The sequence below is a fragment of the Odocoileus virginianus genome, chromosome 21 (genome assembly GCF_023699985.2).
Source record: "Odocoileus virginianus isolate 20LAN1187 ecotype Illinois chromosome 21, Ovbor_1.2, whole genome shotgun sequence".
Lineage (NCBI taxonomy): Eukaryota > Metazoa > Chordata > Mammalia > Artiodactyla > Cervidae > Odocoileus > Odocoileus virginianus.
In genome coordinates, this window is record NC_069694.1 from 34197569 (window position 1) to 34218909 (window position 21341).

The following is a 21341-nucleotide window of genomic DNA, read 5'->3' on the forward strand; positions in this document are numbered from 1 at the left end:
GGTCGTTCTTTGACCACACCTTTACAGCCCTCTTACCCCTACCCCACCCCACTTAAGTTTCATTCCATTACTGCATTACCTTGGAGTCTAGGATCTTGTCTTCTAAATCAAATCCAGGTGCAGATGGGGCTCCTTGAGTAAGGCTTCAAGTATTGAAAATTCTTGAACTAGAGGATTTTCTGAAAAGATGTAAGTTATCTGCCCATTTACGTAGCCAACATTTTATGGTATGACAGGCACAGGAAAATTCTCTGGTCCCACCTGTTCAAAGATGGAGAAATGAGAGGCTGCTGTATTCCACAGCAAATAGCAAACCCAGATGGTCTTGCTGTCATTTGCTTAAGTTGGGGCTCAGTCTTTTTCTGGGAATTGTTCTCCTTGACTCTTGATTCTTCTCACTATGTTCTTGTTTCCATCCTCGAATTTTCATTCTTTTTCCAAAAAACATGGCCTATATTTGTTGCTGACAAGTTTTCTCAAGCTTCTACCTGTGCATGAAAGTTTGGGGTCCAAAATCCACTTTTTATTTTGTGGTGTTTTTGTTTGCTTTTAGCACCAATTGGAATAATTTGCTAAGAAATTTTTAGAGTTTCTTATATGTTAATTTATAATGCACTCTGTTAACAAAAGCTACACTCCTCAAATTTCTGAGATAATTGCTCTTTTACCAGAGGTTCCCTATGTGGTGTGATAACATTCTTACTTGTTTTTTTTTAGTTGAATTATAATTGACTTGCAATATTATGTTAGTCTCAGGTATACAGCATAGTAATTTGATATTTTAATAGATTATACTCCATATAAATTATTATTGACTGTGGCTTTATTCCCTGCACTGAACATTGCATCCTTGTATCTTATTTTATACCCAGTAGCTCATGGGACTTCCCTGGTGGCTCAGATGGTAAAGAATCTTCCCGCAATGCAGGAGACCTGGGTTCAGTCCCTGGGTTGGGAAGATCCTCTGGAGAAGGGAATGGCAACCCACTCCATTGTTCTTGCCTGGGAAATCCCATGGACAGAGGAACCTGGTGGGCTACCATCCATGGGGTCGCAAAGAGTTGGACACGACTGAGCGACTAAGACTAAAAACTTGTATCTCTTAACCCCTTACCTCGACTTTGCTCCCCGACCCCGTTCCCAACCTTAAAATTCTTAGTAGTCCTGTTGCTAAGAGGAGAAAGTTGTTATCTTCTTCCCTTAAGATCCTTAGATGGTCCCTTATCTATTTTAAAGAATCTATGAGGCAACCATCTTGATATTCCTGAAATTTTGATACAGAGTGTTTATAGTCACATGCTTAACTTTACTTGTAGACCAGATTTTTCTGACATCACATGGCATTTTATCTTTTCCCTGAGGCTCCTTTTTATTTTGCTCTCTGAAGCGATAGGAAATGAAATAGAGTTTTATTTTCAAACCTAGAAAGTTTGGTCTTATTTTTAATAGTTCCTCCAAATTTTGCTGAAAACCAAGTAGTTCCTTTTTGAACTCACCTGTCTCTATCAGTATCATATCATAAGTAGCAAAGGGGAGCAGGTGTTCCTTTCAGTATTCTGTTCAGAAGTCTCTTTAAATTAATTCCTTGGTGTTCATTAGGTACATTTTCTATTTTTTACCTCAGTGTGGGCAATTATATTGCTAAATGTCCTTCAACCACTTAGCAAGAATCTTCTTTTCTCTGCCTTCAGAAAACATAACTCTTGTTTCTCTGGGGCCCTCACAGTCATAACTCTTTGAGGCATATCAAGGTCTTATTGACGGTCTCATTCAGGCTTCCATCTGCTGTCTGGTCTAAAAGTCACTACTATCAGTTTTGAGCTCGCTCACTTTTATTGTGCTACTTTCACTTCTGATATCAAAGTATGTTCCAGTTATATATTGCATTCTAACAAAGAACTGTAAAACACGGTGGCTTGAGACAGCAAAATCAATGTTATCTCCTGCTTTCTGTGGGCCAGAATTCTGGGCAGAGCTCAGTTAGGTGGTTCTGACTCCATCTTTCATGCATTTGAAGTCTTTGGTGTCTGGAGCCAAAATAGCGGGAGGCTGAAGCAGCTTAAGGTGTGGTCCAGGCATGTCTCTATTCATGTAGTCTTAAGGACTCTATGAGTTCCCCCCGTTGGCAGTTTGGTCTTAATGGCATCATGTCCCCTGCATAGTCAGACTGCTAAAGTGGAAGCCAGAGGCTTCAAGAGCATGGGTTGTGATGAGTCAGGTGAGGGTCGGACCATATTTTAATTTCCTGGTCTTGACGCACATTGTGTCACTTTCATTGTAGTCATCAGCTCATCCAGATTCAAGGAGAAATAATTTAAACCTCACCTCTCAATGGGATGTAAGAAGAGCATTTGGGATATGAGATATTGTTGTGGCCATTGTTTGAAAATGCAATCTACTGTGCTTTGTATCCAGTCTTTACAGGTCAGCTTCAAAGTTTATGGAATATAGATATAGATGTTGATAGAAATATAGATAGAACCTTTTATGTATTTAAAAAAAACACTTAACATCCATGGTTTCATCCTCAAATTTTGCTATTTAAACATTCAGTGAATTTTATAATTCTAGTTATAGCATTTAATGGGGATCTAAATTTGATGTTTTTCTCTTGACTAAGCCAAAATTAGGATTGTGGGTGGTACATGTTTTAAGTTGTATCAAGTTCTTAGGCATGCAGAGTTTATGAATAGTAATAGTTTTAACTGGCCAGCTATTGAAACCTTGTGGTTTTGTAAAAGAAGAAAAATGTTTCCTAAAAATTAAGAAAAATTACATTTCTTCCTACAACCTAGCTCTGCAGAAGAACCAACAGATTGTCACAGTAATTCTTAAAATTAATCTTTTGAAATACTCAGAACATATGGTTGAACTTCATGAATATGAGCGGTGAGCTCTTCCATCAAAGGCAGTGAACTACAGCTGCCAGCATCTCCTTTCTTCTTGGTCGCATCAGCTGAGTTTGTCTTCTGTCACTCCATAACTGAACCACATGTGCTTTGGAACATTTTTGACTGTTTCGGATGTTTAGTCTGCATAGGCTGAGCCCTGTCCCCTGCATCTTATTACTTCAGCTTTCCCTCTGCTTCCAGCAGCAGTGCTGTCCAGCCAGCTTTTGTAGGAGTGCCAGGCCTGCCGTAGCTTGTGAAAGCCAAGGACCAGAAAACTGCTAGCTGTGTGAAACTCGACCATGTCTTCACAGAACTCTTAAGGACCGGTTCTACTTAGCCCTCTTAAATGGATCTAAGGTGATATAAAATGAATAAAAAATACCAGAATAAAGTATCACAGTTGATTGCAATTAATATACCTAGGAAAGTATACCACTTTTTACCAATCAACGTGGCCTACCGACAGTGAAAATTCAGTTACCATAAAAGCAGAGTTAATGTTGTGTGCGTGCCAAGTCGCTTCATCTGTGTCCTGCTTTTTGCAACCCCATGGGTTGAAGCCCACCAGGCTCTGCGCGTGGGATTCTCCAGGCAAAAATATTGGAGTGGGTTTCCATTTCCTTCTCCAAGGTAGCATTGCTTAGTGAAATATTGACTGTAATTTGAAAGATCTTTTAAAATATATTCAAAATGTGGTATAAGTTCTAACATAGGATTCCTTATTACATATCTTAGTTATAATTTTGCCTCCGCAATTCACCCTCTAGTAAATTTCTCTGTGATATGAATTCCAGCAAGCAACCTAGTAAAATTGAGTAGATTTGTTCGTTTAAGTTCAACCAGATTTTTAAGACGACTGAATTGTATTTCAAACAAAAGAACTTAGATCATTAGGTAAGTAGTAATCCTATAAAAGCAACAAATGACAAAATAATATGACAGCATTGAAAACTGGGTCATAAAGTAACATAAAAGTAACATGAAATAAGATAATTGGAATGTCAGATTGTGATAAATATTTTCAGCTCATTTCAGTTAATTCACTTAGCATTTTAATTGTATTATGAAGGGTATTAACAGTTTAATTGTTATTAATAATACTTATTAATTATTAATAAGTAATTATATTATTAATTATTCATGAAAATTGAACATATTCATTTAAAGTTGAAATTCATATGTTCTATTTAATAGCTTCCTATTAAATAGTTTTCCTTGTAAAACTCAAATTTTACAAGTTATTATTTTTTTTTTTCTGTACAGGTTGGTAACTCATTGATTGTCAGAGTAGAGACTGTGTTAGGTTTATGTGTTCGCCATTATGCAAGATCAGATGAACCGAAATTTATTAATAATTTTAGGACAATCTTTTGGGACCTTTATATTTTTTTGCTTACTTCCCCTCCTACGCATCCTGCACACTGCTTTGCAAATCTTATGCCACACGGCTTCTTAAAGCCGCTCACTGGTTTCTCCTTGCCAGGAGGCTGAGTTATAAAAGCCCAGGCGCTCCGTGATTAGCCCCTTCCTCCCCTTCTTGCCTGTCTCCTGCTTCTCCCTCCACGGCAGCCTCTGCTCCATCCACAGAGACTGCTTGTCACTCTCTGCACGGACTGTACTCTCTCTCGCAGCTCTGCCTCTTTTGGGATGGATCCGTCTCTGCCTCTTTTCCTAGACTAATTCTACTCGTCCCGTTTAGGCTTAGTTCCTTTCCTTCTCAATGAATTAAGCGCTTGTACTTTTTCACTTACGTATAGCTCTTATGTTGGTCTTATCACTTTACATTATAGCTTTTGCTGGTGTGCTATTTGGAGTCTGGGGTTGTGTCTTACTTAGTTTTATGTTATCGATGGCGGGCATATATTAGATGTTCAAAATTGTTTACTGAAGGAGTGAATGATTGAATGAATTTATGGCCCATTTTATCTTTCATTTATGTCTGCAGTCTTAAATCATCGAATCCTCTTTTTCAATGGGTCTCTTTTCTTGCTCTGAGCATAGCAGTACCTCTCATTTCACATTTCAGCCTTTTCACGTTTTTTCAAATTCCTCACTTTTTTGTCCTTTTACCAAGGAGGAGAGAGTGGTAGGCACCAGGGCTTGTCATTGGTAATGTATATTTGCAGCTCCTTACAGCACTTAGCTGCTTTATGTGTCTTACCTTCAGTAGTGGGAGGCTGATAAGTCTGCATTATTCATTAATTAGGTATTTGTATAATACCACAAAGGATGGTACTGTGAATGTGCAAAAGTGCATAAACGTAGCTCTTGATTTCAATTAATGTATTGTCTACTAGAAAAAAAAGGAGACAGATACTTAATACAAGATGGGGATGCTGTGGGTTTTCATAAAGGCATAGAAAGAATGCACAGGCTATTTTGAGATAGGTTAACTCAGCTGGCTTTATCAGATAGAACTTAAAGAAGATAGGGTTGAATAGAAGTTGTTATTTCTTTTGACTCACATACTGTGAATTCCATACAAATGGACTGTACAGAAAATTTATCTACTGTCTTGAACTTCGTTTAAAGAAAAATTGGTGGTAATACAGTATTTACATATGCAATTTTGATGAAATATTATCTTGGGTAGGAAATTAAGGAATATCTTAAGTTTATTTTCTAAACTTAAGGAGCTGACTTTTTAAATAAAATTCCTTCATGTAGTTCATGTATTTTAGTATCCTCATGAAACTGGAGGAGACGGTATCTCAGCAGAGCTTCTAGGACTGTGGAGCCACATGATAGTTGAGTCATTTTTAGCTGATTGGTTTGCTTGCCTGAAATGGGACCAGGACTTGATTGCTTTTGCTTTTCTTTAATTTTGGTACCTTAGTTTATGCATAATTATTAGCTGTTACAAGATAAGAACTCAAGTTGACACTAAGAGCTGGAAAATGAGACATCTGACTACCATTAGGAAACTTCATTCTCTGTTAAATGCCGTCCAAAAAAAGGTGTTCTAGTGTTTATTTGAAAATAGAGATGCCATCTGCACCTGATAAATGTATCAAAATATTTTAACCCATAGTGAGTTTCTCAGGTTACATCAGTTCCAAATAAATCCCATTTCTCCTCAAAGGTTATTTCCCAATGCAATGCTCGTGAGCAAACTCTTATCAGAATTATGTTCTTCAAAATGGTGTGCCATTTACAGTGGATGGGGCCATGTGGCCTGCACTAGAGAACTCCCACAGTTAATGCTGCAAATAATAAAAAAAAAATATAAGGAAAATTCAGACACCATTTCAAATGTTTTGTGTATCATTTTTCTTCAGAGATACAAAGTTATTCACAAATTATAAGCAAACATATTCTAGGATTTACAGGGAGAATACATTAAAGCAATGAATCAGGAAATGGGTATAACTGAGTGGGCATTACCATTCATTTAGGTGTGAACCATTATTCACCTAAATTATTTGAATTCTAGAGGGACATGTTTCAATAATTGTTTTCATTTTTATTGATCTTTAGAAGGATTTGCTTAGGAAACTAATGTATTCTTAAGGCCTATTGTTTCTTTTCCCCAGGTATCCAGATAGAAATTAGACAATTAAGTGCATGACAGAAATTTCAGCTCAAATTTAATCTTCCAATGACTGTTTGTGTAATTAGAGTAAAATTTGAATCTTCCCATGGCTTAAATTAGTGCTCTTAGCTGGGTGGCACATCAGAATCCCATGGAGGGTTTCAGAGATCACTTGATCACTGGTTCCTGCTTCAGTGATAGGTCTCGGATGTGGCCTAGGCATTTGTATTTTTAAAAGCATTACAGGTGATTCTCATGCGCAGTACAGTTTAAGAACCATTGGCCTAAAACACCACATCATTCAGTGCTAATTATTTAACTTCATTGTGTATCTCTTTCCCCCCTCCCCCAGCATTTTTCGTTGTTTGTCATTTTTGTTGTTGTTGTTTGTCATTTGAATGCCAAGGATTGTTCTTACCCTAGGATCTTTCCATTAGCAGTTCCGTCTGCCTGGAATGCTCTTCCTACAGATCCTTATATGGTTTATCTCCTTCTCATCTTTCAGGTCTCAGCTCCATGGGATCTTCAGGCAAAGCTTTTCTTAATTCCCTGTCTCCAAAGCTTTCTTTTCCCCAGCATTGTCATATTATTCTGTTGTACTGTTGCCATTCTGAGGGGACCATGAGATGTTTCATTCATTTGTTAGTCCTCTCCACCCCCAACTATAAGGTAAAACCCATGAAGGTATGTCTGGTTCACCATCATATTCCCAGCATTAAAAGCCGAGCCTGTCATCCAGCAGCTCCTTGATAAATATTTTTTGAATAAATGTCAAAAGAAAAATTTTTGTGGGAATATGGCTTCCTGGAATATGCCTCCTGACTCATTTGAAAAGACCCTGATTCTGGGAAAGATTGAAGGTGGGAGGAGAAGGGGACAACAGAGGATGAGATGGTTGGATGCCATCACCGACTCAATGGACATGAGTTTGAGTAAACTCCGGGGGTTGGTAATGAACAGGGAGGCCTGGTATGCTGCAGTCTGTGGGGTTGCAAAGAGTCAAATATGACTGAGCTACTGAACTGACTGGTGGCTAAAGCGGTAAAGAATCCTCCTGCATGCAGGAGACCTGGGTGTGATCCCTGGGTCAGGCAGATCCTCTGGAAGTGGAGATGCAACTCACTCCAGTATTCTTGCCTGGAAAATTCCATGGACAGAGGAGCCTGATGGGCTATAGTCCATGGAGTTGCAAAAAAGCTGGACAAGACTGAGCGACTAACACTGCTACATTAGTACTATACGTAATTATCTTTTTCCTCTCCAAAAACAAAATCTAATATGGGATCACATTTTAAAAATCAGAAGAAAGTTTGAAGATGAAATTAGTGAAAATATCAACAGGCAGGGAAGAAATAAACCTTGACATTTGCCCCCCTCCACCTGCCCCAGTACTGAAACCTCTGGGTTAGTGATATTAAGACTGGGCTATTTATTACCACTGGAGGCGCTCACTGCATGGCTGTACTTTGGGTCTTAACCATCATCCCAAAGTGCCACACATTTGAAATCCTCACATACTTTCTTCTATTACTTCATATAGTTTACTTCTATTTTAGGAGTGCTCAGATAGCACCTCCTCCTCCATAAAGCCTTCCCTGAGTTCAGTCTCCAGGACGAGTTGGTTTTCTGTGTTCTGCTTGCTTGCCCAAGGCTGTCACCATGCTGTGTTATAATGATATGTTCACCAGTCCCTGTCTCCCTCACCAGCTTCCCTGAGAGCAGTGATTGTGCTATAGTACCAAGCCCATCACCAGTTCTCAGCAAGTGTTATGTTGAATGAAAGCATAAATAAATACTCCACAAGAAGCATTAGAACTGCAAATTAGAATTATAAAATGGATTTGTCAGGAGTATAAGTAAGTTGAAATGGTTTTTAATAGAATAAAGCAGTAAGTAAGGGTATTCTAGGCCAACTTGAGGGTGTGATGTTATGCACACTTAGGAAATTAAGAAAACATTCTTGGTGCCAATAAGTCTGAGCACTGGTTTCCAACTGATATGGGGCTTGTTATCTATACAAGGTTTTCATCACTCACTTGGGACGTTTATACATTATTTACCCTTTTTGATAAACTTCATTTCAATAGCTGCTATTCAGATGGATGCATTTTCCAGTAACACCTGATGTGCTTTTTAAAATGTAGCTTTTAATTGGTATTGACTGCCAGTAAACCCAATGATAACTTTCATCAGTGTATTTTGAACTTCGTTGTTCTGCCCAGTAGAAAATGGAGCAATCTTTGGGCATATAAATATTTAAAATTCTCTAGGTAGATCCCTGTTAGTTCCATGGTACCATTGTTATCATTTTAGTTTTTGAATACTACTTAGGGTTACTCTTTCAGACTGTATCCTGCTTCAAAATTGCTATCACTATGCATAAATTTACCAGAAAGCTAGATTTTTAAAAAAGGAAAATCATGTAATTGGATTGAACATTTTCAACAGCATTGTGGAATTGTTTATTGGCTCATTTTATGTCACAAAGATGATAAAACAGAGAAGGAGTGAATACTCAGGACAGAAATGCCATCAGGTCCCCCCAGACCATCCCGAAGTGCACAGTGTGATCACTACTTTGTTGCTGGCAGACTCCAGGCTGGTACTTGCTTTTCCTTTCTGCTTTTAGGAGGAAACACTAAATTTGTCACACTTCTAAAAATGAGACTAGAGGGAGTAAGGAGTTTTAATACCAGCGTCACAGCACCCAAAGAAGTTTTTTTTTTTTTTAATCTTTTCTTTAGAATTTTTGAGTTTGCCTTCCCACGTAGTTGGATCTAGTTCTATACCAGCTCAAATATTACTTCAATGAAATTAGGGTTCAGAGAATTTCGTTTGTTCTTGAAAAGATACAGAAACATGTAAGTGCTGCTTCACAGGGCATTTCTAGTGAACATCTGGTGTGGTGTGTTAGGTGACTGTAACATGGGATTTGTGTTGTGGGCAAAAGGGAAATGAGACCTAAAAGATAAGGCCAGGTCGAAATGGCTGAGTGGCCTGTATTCTGTGCTGAAGGCTTGAATCCTCAGTCGGCAAGATGAGGTGTTGAAATTTTGTAACCTGTGGTAGCAGTGTAGAAGACGGATGGAGGAGAAGGCAGAGTGGTGACAGGAGACTCGTTGGTGAGTCTTCAGTGTTTAAGGTTATATAAAAGCTGGACCTGAATTTTGGTGGGAACAGAGGGAAGGGTAGGAGGCACAAACTTGAGAGGTATTCCATAGATAGAGTAGTAACCAATTAGAACTGGAGGAGAAGAGTAGAATACTGAAATTTTTACTGAGTAATGGTACTGTCATTACCCAAGTAATGAGTGTGTGTGTTTGTGTGTGTGTATGTTGCCATTATTAAAAAATATATATTTGCCTCAGACTGGAATACTTCAGTTTGTCCCCTAGGTGTTACTATTTTTCTCAATAGGAAAATCCCTACTGAGGGAGGGTCCCTCAGGTGTTGTTAAAAGATATAGTAATACAGGCCAAGGGTTTAATATGAAAAGTCCCAAATTCAGTTTCTGTCTATATTTCTTTAAAATGTTGGCACATTGGGCTGCTCCTTGCCTACTTTGGATTGCCATTTTTGCTTATGTAAAGTAGGGATTTTTTTCTCATTGGCTTATCCTAATGATCAAATGAGAAAGCATATGAAGAAAGACTCCTTAAAGAATGCCGTATAAATGTGAGTCAGTACATTTGTACAGAGCTGGCCAGCAAGAGAGGGAATACCCCATCAACATGGGTACCATACCCTGAGCATGGTTTGAGTTCCTGTACTTCTGAAGTGTTCCTTTATGTTCTTCACTGATGTGATTTAAGAGTCCGGAATGAGTTTCAGTTTGTATATGCTTTTTCGAAGATGGATAGTTATACAAAGCAGTTATTTTAATTTCACGGTTCAATACATAGTCTCTTCATAATAAAACAGAAATATAATCAGGTTGATTCCTAAATTGATGTGCTGTTTGTTAACATTATTTCATCTCTTCAGTGGATTATGAAAGAATATAAGGATATTCTTTCTTTACCTTTTCTATGTGCATGTAGAAAAGTCATGTCCAACTCTTTGTGACCCCATGGACTGTAGCCCGCCAGACTCTTCTGTCCATGGGATTCTCCAGGGAAGAATACTGGAGTGGGTTGCCATCCCCTTCTCCAGGGGATCTTCCTGACCCAGGGATTGAACCCAGGTCTCCTGCATTGAAGGCAGATTCTTTATCATCTGAACCAGCAGGGAAGCTCGTTTGTACTTTTACCTTCTCCCTATCCTCTGCCTAGTTCCAGCTCTGATCTTGGTCCATGTAGGCTGAATACCAAGATGAAGCAAATTACAGGAAGGGAAACAAACACCTCAAAGGGCACTCCTGTGCAGTTTTCACCTATTCCAAAGTAGTCTAATGAAATCGAAGCTTACAGAAACTAGAAAGAGTGCTTTAGTTCACCTCAAAGTTTATTTAACTTACTGTTGGAAATATATTATATATGACAATATTCAGATCCACTAAAATACAGAAGTAAAAGTAAGATTTAAAATATTTTCATCTTTCTTTCAGCATTATTCTTTATTTACTTTTGACAATACATTTCAAGAAAATTTCAAGCCTTGTCAAGCAGGACAGCCAATAGAAACAACCCCCATTTTATGTGTAAACCGAACGAGAGTAATAGATATCTCATTCATTTCTTGTTAAAATTGGTTTGCTTGATTGTTTTCTTCCTATTTCCTCTCCTTTTTTTGAGACATATTTTGATTAGAAAAATGTGGCATTAAAGTGAATAATGATATTCCTTGGCTTTACAAATTTAAATCTTGCATATGAGAACAGATTGATCATATAGCAGTAAAATAAACCAGTGATGTTTTTATTTTCATTTATGAATTTTAATAATTCTTCTGTGAGATTTAACATACATTCCTATTTTCCAGGCCCATTTAATTATTCAGTGATATTTTTATGAGTTACTGTTTTATGATTAATAATAACAAACGTGATAGATGGGTATTTCCCCCCCCCCACTGAACTGATTTTTGCTGAATTCTTCCTGGCTGGGATTTCTCCTTTTCCATCTTAAGGAATGCATGGTGTAGCTTGTCTTATTGAGTTCCCCAGTCTTTCCTGCTCTCCTTTTAGCTGACAGAGATCCTTCTGGTGGGGGTGATTTTAGGATCACCTTGCCCCTCCTGTCTTGGAGAAGGCGCTTAGTTCTTTCTCAGGATATCTGTTCTTTTGTTCAACAAAATATACTCTCGTTGTTTCTAGAAATGTTCCATTAAATTAATATCACATTGCTAATTATGGATATTTGTGTGACTAAAAAGGTCCTCAAATGAATTGTCCTTGAAAAAGCAACAAAAATTGAGAGTTGAGCTCTTTCTGGTGAAAGAAAACTTTTGTTTCCAGTGTTGGATGATCATCTGAAGTATTAGAACTACTCAGCGATTAATGGAATTAAAAATTCTCAAAGATTCTTACTGTTAGATAGACAATCTAATTTTCATTTTGAAGTGATTTTAGAGAAATTTCAATGAGTGAGGGTTAATTCATTAAATTTAAGAAATAAATATTAAAGCTATGTAATGATTGTAAGACCTGTACACTTTTGTAGGAGTAGAAAATTGCTGAAATTATATTGCAAATAAATATTCTATTTCCAATATTTACGAAATTGTCCTTAGTGTTATGTAAATTTGTATGCCTTTAAGAGGAAAACAAATGGAAATACTGGTATGTAGCTGAGAACTCACCTACTAATATTAAGCATGAAGAGACCTTAGTATAGTTTTATATGAGACCAATTAACAACTACAATAACTTGATAATCTTGATGCTTTTCACTCTTTATTGTTACCTTTTTTTGTTAAATGTTATTGAGCTTTCTTATTGATTATGGTTGTATGTGTTTGTTTATGGTTGTATGTTCCATGCACTATGAATTTCAAAACGATTTCTAAGTGATACAATGTTTAATTTGTCATTAGTTTGTGTGATGTGAAATACAAGTGTAAAAGGACTTCCATTCATTGCTTTATCATTTTTATGCCTCATATTTTTCTCCTTTTAAATTTATATACAACATTGTTCTGGTTGAAAGAGCCTTTTTTATTAATTATGTAGTCGATACTTTTCAACTAATAATGGATAGGTACTTAGAATAAACTGGCAGCAGTAAAGGTTAGTAGACTTACGTATGATTTTCCTGTGGGGTTCCAGGAGCCCAAAGTATTTATTACATGAGAACAAAGAACCTTGAGTTAAAGGTAAGTGACTTTCTTTATGATATGACTAATAGGAGACCTATAAAGGGAAAAACAAGGAGAAAGCCATCCATAGTTTGTTTCTAATCAGGCATATTATAGAATCAGTTTTCTTTCTCTTCAATCTTTTACACTGAAAGTCACATATTTCCTTAGGTCTTTTTGAAAAATCATGACCAATTTGGATTACTAATATTTTCGTAGAGCCCATTGCCCCTGAGGAGTGTGTCATTCTGTATGAGGTTGGGTAAATTTGTAGCATTCATATCTGATTAAGTTTGTCAGCAGTGTTTTTTAAGGTCATTCATTTCTTAATCATTTTTTTGCTTTTTCTTCACCTCTAACCTCAAGGAAGCATTAAAGTATTCATATAACAGGATTACAGTTCCAGTTTCCTAGCACTTATCTAATAGAGTACTTAATTATTACCAAACTGAAAATGCTAATATAGGTATTTATCATAATACTGAACAGAGGGTTAGTACATATTCTTTGTCATTACAAATTTTAAAAGTTTCTTTACCTTATTAAAAATTCTGTTGAGAATGCAGAGGAATTCAAATTATTAGTTTAAAAATGGAAGCAATATACCAATAAATCACATATGTCTAATCCCTAATCTTTCATTTGTTGATGAGTTTGTTCAATTATTCAGCTAAGAAGTAAGTGGCCATGTCTGTGTCACATATAACTTGAAAATAGGCCTTAAGCTTTATTTGGTCCTAAGCTTTTTTGAGATTGTATTTACTGAAAAGAATAATTGTTCAGAAGGCCAAGAAGCACACGAAAAGATACTAAACATTTTGTCATTAGGGAAATGAAAATTAAAATCACAATGAGATTGTACTTTATACTTACAGTGTTGCTGTAATAAAGATAGTTGATTATAGGTGTTTATAAAAATGTGGAGAAATTGGAACCCTCATACTTTGCTAGTGAGGATTGAAATGGTGCAGTCACTTTGAAAAGCTAAAAGTGAAAGTAAATTTGCTCAGTCGTGTCCGACTCTTTGGGATCCCATGGACTGTAGCCTACCAGGCTTCTCCGTCCATGAGATTTTCCAGGCAAGGGTACTGGAGTGGGTTGCCATTTCCTTCTCCAGGAGATCTTCCCAACCCAGGGATCAAACCTGGGTCTGCTGCATTGCAGGCAGACACTTTACCCTCTGAGCCACCAGGGAAGCAGTCACTTTAGAAAACAGTTTGATAGTTCTTTATGGTGTTAAACGTAAAATTACCGTATTATTTAGCAGTTTCACTCCCGCTGTTTACCCACGAGGAATGAAAATGAATGTTCACCCAAAAACTTGTACATGAAATTTCATAGCATTATTTTTCATAATAGCTCAAAAGTGGGAACAACCCAAATGTCCATCAGCTAATGAGTGGATAAATAAAAAGCATATTTTAGACAGTGAAGTATTATTACACAGTAAAAAGAAGTGAAGTACTGATACTCAGGTCAGAGGTACTATATGAAACTCATCTTTTTGATGAGGAAACTGAGGTTATATAACTTATAATGTAACTTGAGAAAGATGAAAACTCAAGTCAGCTTGACTTTGGAACACTCGGTCTCTACACTGATGAGTGGTTTGTTGTTTTAAATCATTATCCCCATCTGTCTTTCTCTTTTTTTCTGTAGCCAAACTTTTTGTCAGAGTGATCCTACTCAGTGTCTCATTTTACTTGCTTGCCTTTCTTCTGCTATGGAAACGGTTTAGCCACCATTGATCTCTCTCTCTTTTTTTTAAATACCTGCTTTATTGAAATATAATTCATATACCATTAAATGTATCCTTGTAAAATGTACAATTCAGAGATGTTTAGAATGACAGTGCTGTCTGAAGGCGGTGTATTATGGGTTGTTTTAAATTACTTTTATGTTGGATCTTTCTGTGGTATTTGCATTTGCTGACCTCTCCCTTCAGAATATTCCTTCCTCATTCACTCTGGGTCCCGTTCTCTCATTCTTCCCCTACTTACATACATAATTGTTTTATGGTCATTGTGGACTTTTCTTCCTTGACCCACTTCTTCAGTGTTGATTTTGGGTTCCTTATAATCACTAAGAGGTCTTATGACTTCAGGAACCACTTGTATTGGTATATGGCTCACAAGTGCCTATTTCAGTCATTTATACCATACATACTTATTGTGCATTTATTGTGTGCAAGGCTCGATTTAGGCCCTTGAAATCTATGCTGTCATTGAATTTGCATTCTATTGGAAAGAGTTTTGTCTTTTCCAGAATGTCATATATTTGAAATCATACATACATAGTTCTCTTCCCATTGGCTTCTTTAACTTAGTAATATGCATTTAAATTTCATTCATGTCTTTTCATGACTTGATAGCTAATCTTTTAGTACTGATAATATTCCACTGCCTAGATGTATCACAGTTTATTCAGTCACTCACTGAAGGAACTTCTGGTTGCTTCCAGGTTTTTGCCAGTTATAATTAAAGTTTCTGTAAACATCTGCATTTTTGTATGGGCATAAGTTTTCAAATCCTTTGGGTAAATAATGAGTGTGATTGATAAATCATATGATAAGAGTATGTTTAATTTTGTAAGAAGCCTCCAAACAGTCTTTCACAGTGGCTGGATCATTTTGAATGCCCACCAGCAGGAAATGAAAGTTCCTCTTTCACATCTTCACACCACCAGTTACACACCTCAATCAGCATTTAGTCTTGTGCGTGTTCTGGATTTTAGTCATTCTAAAAGTTGTATAGTGGTATGGCATATCATTGTTGTTTGACTTTGCATTTCCTTGATGACAGATTAATTAGAGCATTTTCCATATGCTTATTTGCCATCTGTATATCTTTTTTTGTGAGATATCTATTAAGATCTTTGGCTCATTAAAAAAATTTTTTTTGAGCTTTAAGAGTTCTTATCTTTTAGATAACAGTCCTTCATTGTATATCTTTTGCAAATATTTTCTCCCTGTTTGTGGCTTGTGTTCTCATTGCCTTGTCTTTCTCAGAGTAGAGGTTATTAATTTTTAAGTTCAACATACCAATTATTTATTTTATGGGTCATGCCTTTGTTGTTTTATCTAAAAAGTCATCATCATATCCAAGGCCATCTAGGTTTTATCCTGTATTATATTCTAAGAGTTTTACAACTTTGCACTTTATGTGGGAGATCTGTGATCTATTTTTAGTTAATTTTTGTGAAGGGTGTAAGATCTGTATCCAGATTCAATTTTTTGCCTATGGATGTCCAGTTGTTCCAGCACCATTTGTTGAAAAGATCGTCTTTGCTTTATTGTTTTGCCTCTGCTCCTTTGTCAAAGATTAGTTGACTTGACTTAAGTGAGCCTATTTCTGTGCTTTCTGTTGTTCCATTGATTTCTTTTCTTTCTCCAGTATTACACTGTCATGATTACTATGGCTTTACAGGAAGCCTTGATGTTACTATCTTTCAACTTTTTTCTTATTTAATGTTGCATTGGCTATTCTAGGTCTTTTGCCTCTCTGTATGAACTTTAGTGTGAGTTTGTTAATATCCAAAAATACCTGATGGATTTTGGTGGAGATTACATTGAATCTATAAAGTTGGGAAGAACTGATATTTTGGCAGTGTTGAGTCTGCACACCTTTGATTCTATGTAGTCCTTCCCCTTCAGTCAAATCAAAGACAAAACCCTTCAAGTTATTTTTTATAGGGCATATCAATCATTTTAATTTTGTCCACTGATTTCCACTGATTAATTTCTTTATCTCATCTTCTTGCTACCCTTTAAGCCTCCAAATTCTGGGAGTTTCTTGAGAGAACTGTATGATGAGGCTTTAGTTCCTTTCTGACTGCATGAGGGCACTGCTTAGACCTCTTCCTTGCCTGTCCTTGGCTTCCTCTGTCCAAGTACCTGATAGAAAGACAGTATGTGGTCCTGGAGTCCAGTCAGACACATGTGACCTGGATCCCACATCTACTGATTATGAGCTGTATGGCTTCAGACAAGTCACTTTATAATCCCAAGACTCATTGTCTTTTTCTTGAAAAAGGCAAAAGCATACTCATCTGTCAGAGTTTTAGTGTTAGAGATAGTTCTACATTTTCTATTAGGCAATAATCACTCAATAATATTCTCTTTTAGACCACACGCTTCAGGAAGTCAAGAGACTTAACTAAAGTCCCTAATTTTCATTAGGGCTCTCTCTTTGTGATGGTTCCATTTTGCCAAATGTGTTATATCATGTATCTGCCATTACAGTGTCAAAATAAAGCCAAAACACATAGCTTCTCTGCCCTAAAATTCCCCGTGTTCCACCTGCTCATCCCCCCTGCCCCCTCGCCACCCAAACCCTTGGCAGCCACTGATCTTTTTACTGTCTCTCTAGTTTTGTCTGGTCTAGAATGCCATATAATTGTAATCACGCAGTAAATAACCTTTTCAGACTAGCTTCTTTCACTTAGCAATTGAATAAATGGTTTTAATGGAGTGAGTGTCCAGATTCTCAACTTTTACATATGCATTTCTTTTAATACTGATTTGGCTCAGAGCAATGCTTTATTCATAGCAGTTTTTCTCTAACTTTATGAAAAAAAAAGGCATATACCTATCCATCCCAAATCATACTATGGTGCATTGTAGCTGGGATCATAGAAAACTTAGCAATTAAACAATTTAAATTAATTTCTTAGATTTTTCTTGTGGAAAAGTATGAACATTTTTTTGTTGCAGAGAGGTTTAGGGTGAAAAATGAAAATTTTAGTTACAAAATACATTATGTAAGAATTCTCTGAGGAAGTGAGATGGAAATGAAAGTTGATAAAATAGTAATGTAAAATTTTCAGCTTGAAAGAAGAGTCTATTCGTGTATTTTTAAAATTCCTAACAAGAGTCTATTTCTGTATTTTTAAAATGCATAACAATTTTATGACCCTGAATTTAGTTTCTATTGCATATTCTTAAAATAGTTGATAGAAGTTTTATTTTAAAATGTTTAAAATGTCAGTATTTCCAATAGAGTGGAAATTAAATTCTTTTCAAGTACATATTTTACCACAGGTGAAAAATTGTAGGCATTAACTTGATAATGTGTTAATGGTTACATATTTTTCAAAATTCTTTTAAGGGTCTGTGAATAAAAATAGTTGAAGACTACTCACCTACTATATAAAACCCAGTTTTTTAACCTGGTATATATAACCCATCATCACCTTTCTCCTTCTAGTCCTTTTTTTTTTTTTTTTTTGGTCATTTAACCATTTCCTGCTTTACATTCTGTGCTCCAGTAAAAGAGAATTTAGAAATTCCATATCATTTTTTTTCTTGCCTCCTTGTCTTTATTGTGTTATTCTTTCTCGTCTTTGTCTCATTGCTGTCTACTCATTCTTTTCTTAAATTTTTTATTGGGGTGTATCTGATTTAGTATGTTGTTAGTGTCAGGTGTACAACAAGGGAAATCAGCTATACGTATATGTATATCCACTCTTTCCTATGTTATACATTAAGTTATTATTAGCTTATCTATGTTATATATAGTAGTGAGTACATGTCAGTCCTAATCTCATCATTTATCTCCCCGCCTTTTCCCCTGGGAAACCATCAGTTGTTTTTTTTTTGCTGCATCTGTGACTCTATTTCTTTTTTGTAATTAAGTTTATTTGTACATTTTTTTGTTTAGATTCCACATGTAAGTGATAATAACATTTATCTTTGTCTGTCTGACTTTACTTAGTGTGACTGTCTCTTGATCCATCTGTGTTGCTGCAAATGGAATTGCATTTCATTCTTTTTATGGCTGAATAATATTCCATTTATATATGTACCACATCTTCTTTATCCATTCACCTATTGGTGGACATTTAGGTTTCTTCCATGTCCTGGCTATCATAAATAGTGCTGCAGTAAATACTAGGGTGCTTGTCTCTTTTTGAATTCTGGCTTTCTCCAGGTTCCTCCCCAGGAGTAATATTGCTGGATTACATAGTAGCTCTCTTTCCAGTTTTTAAGGACCCTGCTCATTGTTCTCCTTCGTGCCTAAACCACCAGCATTGGTACATCTACACTGGGAATATACAGTCCCATCCCCAGCGCAAGGGCTCTGTTTTCTCCACACCCTCTGCAGCATGTATTGTTTGTAGATTTTTTTGACAATGGCCAGTCTGACTTGTGTGAAGTGATATTTCATTGTAGTTTTGATTTGCATTTCTCTAAAAGCTAGTGATGTTGAGCATCTTTTCATGTACTTTTTGGATATCTATATGTCTTCTTTGGAAAAATATCTGTTTCAGTCTTCCACCCAGTTTTTGATTGGATTTGTTTTTTTTTTTGTTTGTTTGTTTGTTTTTTTGATGTTAGGCTGCATGAGCTGTTTGTATATTTTGGAGATTAATCCCTGTCAATTGCTTCATTTGTAAATATTTTCTTCCATTTCGAGGGTTGTCTTTTCTTTTTGTTTATGGTTTCCTTTGTTGTGCAGATCTTTTAAGTAAAATTAGACCTCATTTGTTTTATTTTTGTTTTTATTTCCATTAGTCTAGGAGGTGGATTGAAAAAGATCTTGGTACTGTTTGTCAAGTACTGTTCTGTGTTCTCCTTTGATAGTTTTATAGTATTCAGCCTTACTTTAAAGACTTATTTAGGTCTTTAATCCGTTTTGAGTTTATTTTTGTATATGGTGTTAGTGACTGTTCTAATTTCATTCTTTTACATGTAGCTGTCCAGTTTTCCCAGCATTGTTTATAGGAGAGACTGTCTTTTCTCCATTGTACATTCTTGTCTCCTTTGTCATACATTAGGTGACCGTAGGTGTGTGGGTTTATCTCTGGACTTTATTTTTTGTTTCATTGATCTATATTTCTGTTTTTGTGCCAGTACCACAGGGTTTTGATAACTGTAGTTTTGTAGTATAGTCTGAATTCAGGGAGTCTGATTCCTCCAGCTTTGTTTTTCTTTCTTCAGTTCGATTTGGCTACTTTGGGTCTTTTGTGTTTCCATACAAATTAAAAGTTTTTTGTTCTAATTTTATGAAAAATGCCATTGGTAGTTTGGCAGGGATTGAATTGAATCCATACATTGTTTTGAATAGTATAGTCATTTTGACAGTATTGATTTTCCTAATCAAAGAATGTGGTATTTCTCTCTATCTGTTTGTGTCACCTTTAAAGTCTTGATTGAGGAATTTCCTGTGTCCTCTCACTTCATATTGGCTCAGATTCTCATGTGCCAGGCACCCTTGCTGCCCTCCTAGTTTGCATCACCGTATTAACATGCTGTTTTGTCATTCCTCCCCCACCATCCCCCACCCCCCTGTGAAATTGGACTGAAAAGTCTTAGAGTAGGAACTGTGTTTCATCTTGGGCTCCTCAGCACCTAACTGAGGGGCACCTAACTCCTCAGGACCTAACATACACCTCTCCTGGTATTAATAATTTATTGGGCAAATATTGATTATTAAATGGAGCAAGAAAAAGTAGATTTCAACTGTTAGAAAGCTAATTCTTGTATTTAACTTTTTGGTAAGGGTAGTCAATTACACTTGTAAAGACTGTTTTATGCTGGTTATTTCTCTAGCTATAATGTTTACATTTACTGATAAGGCTTTTGGTAAGATTTCATATGAAAATCAGGGTTTGAACCTAAAAATGAATTTGTAGTAGAAGGAGCACAGCTTTGTGAGCAATAGAGCAAGGGCTTCTGGTTTCAGCCCTGCCACAAACTTGTCATGTGATTGTGTAAATTAACCAGCCTGGAAGTGACTTTTCTCATCTATTAAATAAGTAAGTGACCATATATTTCTTAAATTTCCTTTACTCTTTATTTAATCGAGATGACATTTTAATTAGGTAAACATATGATTAGTCTCAACAAGAAGAATAAAAAATATATGCTTAATTTATTTTCTAATTATTCATACTGTGGACATTATATGTGATACAGTAGATGATGGTGACCTTGTTTATCTCACCTACAAATTATATAGTCATGGGTTAGATTTTATCCTTAATTTAAAAAAATAAAATTTAAATTGTCATCATTGAAAATCTAGAAGTTTTCATGTCATATGTTGATTCATATAATTTCCAGATTATGTTTTAGCCTCTTTCAGAAAGTACTTAATTTGATCTGATTAATACTATACTTTCTTGTGCACTTCAGTCAGTCTAGAAATGAATTTATTCATGTTGAAACATTTCTTTGTGGTTAGTTACTCAGTCAATGAAACCTTATTCAATGAGAAGCAATATTAAAAACAATTGCAAAAATGCTCTCCTGTGTCTTTTGGCTATTCATAGTATGTAGTAATTCAGTTTTATAAAGCTTGATTAAATGACATTAAGGTATGACTTTTATAAAGGGTTTGAAATTATATTGTTTGGGCAAAACAAAGGCAGTATTTCCTTTCTTGGCTTCCACTGCATCCAGCCCCCTTTTTCCTCCACCTGCTTGAGGAAAACTGTATTTCTTCAGACAAACCTCATAATTGCCCTTCTGTGCCTGATTTGGGCCTCAGGAAAGGCCCATAGCATCTGTAAAGCTGGCAGAAAAATGGTATTTCCAGGCAGGCACAGGGTTGCTGGGTAGTGAGCCAATCCACAGCTTTGTCTGAGCAGCTGAGAACTTTGCCGGAGTATTACCACGGTGTTCAGTAACACGGACCTGTGCCATGAGCAAGTAAAGCACTGAGCAAGTGTCAGGGTCAATATTT

The 21341-nt window shown here is 36.2% G+C and overlaps 1 protein-coding gene across 4 annotated transcripts in view; it reads left to right on the forward strand.

The window, feature by feature from the left end:
- Positions 1-21341, forward strand: part of BMPR1B (bone morphogenetic protein receptor type 1B) — a 433856-nt gene that overhangs the window by 249528 nt on the left and 162987 nt on the right. The gene's annotated exons all lie outside the window — the stretch shown is intronic.